This window comes from Sorex fumeus, unplaced genomic scaffold (assembly GCF_029834395.1).
Source record: "Sorex fumeus unplaced genomic scaffold, SorFum_2.1 ptg000007l, whole genome shotgun sequence".
NCBI lineage: Eukaryota > Metazoa > Chordata > Mammalia > Eulipotyphla > Soricidae > Sorex > Sorex fumeus.
Window position 1 is genome coordinate 56,968,246 of NW_026606064.1, and position 3,503 is coordinate 56,971,748.

General features: G+C 40.5%; 1 pseudogene; it reads right to left on the reverse strand.

Moving 5' to 3' along the window:
* Nucleotides 1-537: 537 nt before the first annotated feature.
* On the reverse strand, nucleotides 538-1,506 carry LOC130016404 (beta-1,4-galactosyltransferase 4-like; annotated as a pseudogene).
* Between the last annotated feature and the right edge of the window lie 1,997 nt (nucleotides 1,507-3,503).

Here is a 3,503-nt window from a genome sequence, read left to right on the forward strand (position 1 = left end):
CAAAAAATACTTAAAAAACAATTTGAGAAAGTGTTCTCTGCCGGGGGAGTCCTGGGAAGAGCTATCTGGGTGGGAACTGCTCCACAAAAGGCAGCGGTGGGGCCTGTCGCCCAGACACTGACCTCCGGCTCTTCATTCCCAAGTTCAGAGCATCTGGATTCTTCCTGCTCCCGCCTCTTCTGTGCTCTTCTTGCCTGAGACCTGTTTCTTCACAGGCAAATGTTCACAGACCAAATGAGTAACAGAACCATAGCTTAGTACCTTTCTACCTCGCTCACTGCATTCCATGTTGTCTGTGATATTCAGCAATTTTATTTCCTTTTACCTTATAACCCAAGATGGATCACTTCCAATTTAATTTCCTTCCACCTGAGTTCTCAAGCAGCCTTCATTATATCCTCTGAATTGTCTTTTACCCTTAGTCTTTCAAGTATCACTATTATAGTATTAATTCTCATGATAAAAACAACTTAAAAAAAAGCTGTCTTCTCTCATTCTTCATCAACAGTAGCTCTACTTAAAAAAAGAAAAAAGAAAAAGAAAATGAAAAACAGGGAAAAGAACAACTCAGCTTAAAAACTGGCTGCAACAAGTTCTTCATGTGGTCTACTAACGGAAGGCTCCGGGCCAAAATTATTGCAATCTAACATTCAGCTCTTCCAAGTTTCAGCACAATGTTCAGGGTCATGGGTCAGACCAGAAATCCACTGTGATGTTGATATATAAAGGGTTGTAAATCACTGAGAGTAATTTATATGAGTAACTATTCAATACATCTTTCCTCCAGACTCTTGACACCTGATGTAAGAGCTTCATCCATCCTCTGTTTACCTCGTTGCCTCGGTCTCTGGTGTGAAAGATCATTGTGTATTTACCTATGTAAGTCAAGGGACAGATGATCTTCATTCTCTGAAGCTCAACCCTGAGTCTGAACTCATTGTCTTTGCCTCCCCATCCCCAGTAGTTGTTAGAGAATTCATTCACCTTGTAAGACTGTTCTCTGCTTAGGGCAGTAACACCCCCAAAATATCCACTGTAACATAACCTGTAGCTGGTGCTGTTCCTGCCGACCACCAGATGCTTGGGCTGCTTCTCACACTTGTAAAGATTCAAGTCATTCTTGGGCACCAGGTCAACATTATGGAATATGAAGCTGTCCCAGTTTTCATCCTTGAAGCTTATATATAATCCACATTCAAGAGTTTGGCTCAATTAAACATTTTACTTCCAGCCTGGTAGATGACGTACATGCCATACTCCAGCTGCTGCCTCTGCAGGAAGGGATGGAGGTGCTCGAGCAGGTAAGTGAGGTGCTTCTCCCCGGTTCCGGTGTGGGATGACGATGGCCACCCGCTGGGCAGCCTTACACTCTTCTGGGTGGTACTGGCCTCCATGCACTTGAGGGTTTTCTGCCTGCATGTCCTTCAAAGTGAGATTGAGTTTGAAAATGAGCTTGCTCTGGCCTCTTTTGATGTTCTCACTTTGAGTAAGAATCTTCAAGATCATCAAGGTTAGTTGGTCAAGTATAAGATGAACAAATCATTTGCAAGCGTCTCCGCACCACCGGCCAGTTCTCATCTTTTAAAGCTACAGTTAACTCTGAATTCAGTAACCTATGTTTTCCTAAATGGAAAAAAAAACAACCATTTTTAGTGATATCTGATTTTCACTTCAAATTCAGAAAACACTTTTTATTGAATTTCCTTGCTTTGCACAATAACATAGTCATTTTGTGAGTATAATATCAATCTGCCCTGCTCTTTTTTTTTTCCTGAGAGTTGGTGGTGTTGGGGGTGGCACACAACCAGCAATGCTCCGTTGGTTACTCCTGACTCTGTGATCATGAATTACTCCTGGTGGTGCTCAGAGGACCATATGGAATGCCAGGGATCAAACCAGGTCAGCATGTGCAAGACAAGTGCCCAACCCACTGTACTATTTCTTGGCCCCTAATCTGTTCTGCTTTTGACCAGAAAATAATGGGAAATGAACTGCACAATCTAGACCATACCAAAAGTGTTGTATTTGAAAATATTTCTTGTTTAATCAAGTCAAATAAGTATTGCAGGGAAGATCTAGTGAATTTGGGACTCTGAAATTGGTAGTTGCCCCATATCATATGGCTGAAGGTTTGCAGGGTAAACTCAAATTGATTTAATAATTAGCACTCTTGCTATGCCAATACAATAAAGCTAAGCAAATCTTACTAGACAAGACTTTTTAGATTGAAAATAATCTTTGGAGATTATTTCTATGTTTTTGTTTGTTTGTTTTTGCTTTTGGGGTCACTCCCGGCAATGCATAGGGGTTACTCCTGACTCTGCAGTCAGGAATCACTCCTAGCGGTGCTCAGGGGACCATATGGGATGCTGGAAATCGAACCCGATTTGGCCACAGTCAAGGCAAACGCCCTACCTGCTGTGCTATCATTCCAGGCCTAAGGAGATTATTTCTGATTGCAGGTGAGGGCAACAAAATAATTATACAAACATGGGAGTAGGCCAGAGAGATTCTTGAGTCTTTGTTTGCCCTTTGACTTACTTGCTATTGATTGAACTGGTTTACAACTCTTCAAAGGTTAACTTAAAACCAGTATGGTGGAAATGCAAGCAAACTTGCTGGAGAAGATGACCCTAAAGGTTGCAATTTATTTGCACTACAGAAGTTTTCATTTAACCTAGAAAAATGATCTTAACAGTTATTTATTATATTGCCCATAAGTTTTCTACTCTGCAAGGGAAAAAACTCTGAGGCAACATGAACATTTCTTGACTCCCTCGTGAATCAATGAGTTGAATAAAGTCTTTGAAAAGTGCCCATCAGGATAAAAGATTCTCCAATTATATATGGTAAGGAAGATTTTGAATTAACATAGAAATTTTATATTTTATTCATTTTCATATTGATAAATATTAAGTCTTATTCTAAGAGTTATGAACATTTCAAAGGAATCCGGTATTGGTGATCTTGATTTTCCTTTTTCTCGATTATAATTGGTTCCTGTTCAAGTAGAAACGCCTTAAACTTCCGAAAAGTCACCACTAGAGGGCGATCTAATCCCAGCCATCTGACATCCTTCCAGTCCAAGCGGAGATGGGAATCAACTACTTCCATCAATCACATCAGGGCACTTATTAGAAACGCGGACTCTGGGGTTCTCCTGAGACTCACAGAACCAGAATCTGTATTTTAACAAGCTCCTCAGTGCACATTACAGTTGGAGAAGTGCTGCGTGGGTACACAGCACTAACCTAATGGTTTGACACTGGTATTCTTTAAATATAAGAATATAATAATTTTTAATATAATAATTCTATATTAAAAATTTTTAATATAATAATTCTATAAAGGTTTGACACTGGTATTCTTCGCCAAAGCTTCCAACCTTTTCCTCAGTCCCCTCCTCCTTCCTGCACCTTTTCCTGCAGTCTTTTCCTGTACCTTTTCCTGCAGTATTTTCCTGCGGGACAGGAGTGGGGTAGGTTTTAGAACCCACAGCTGTT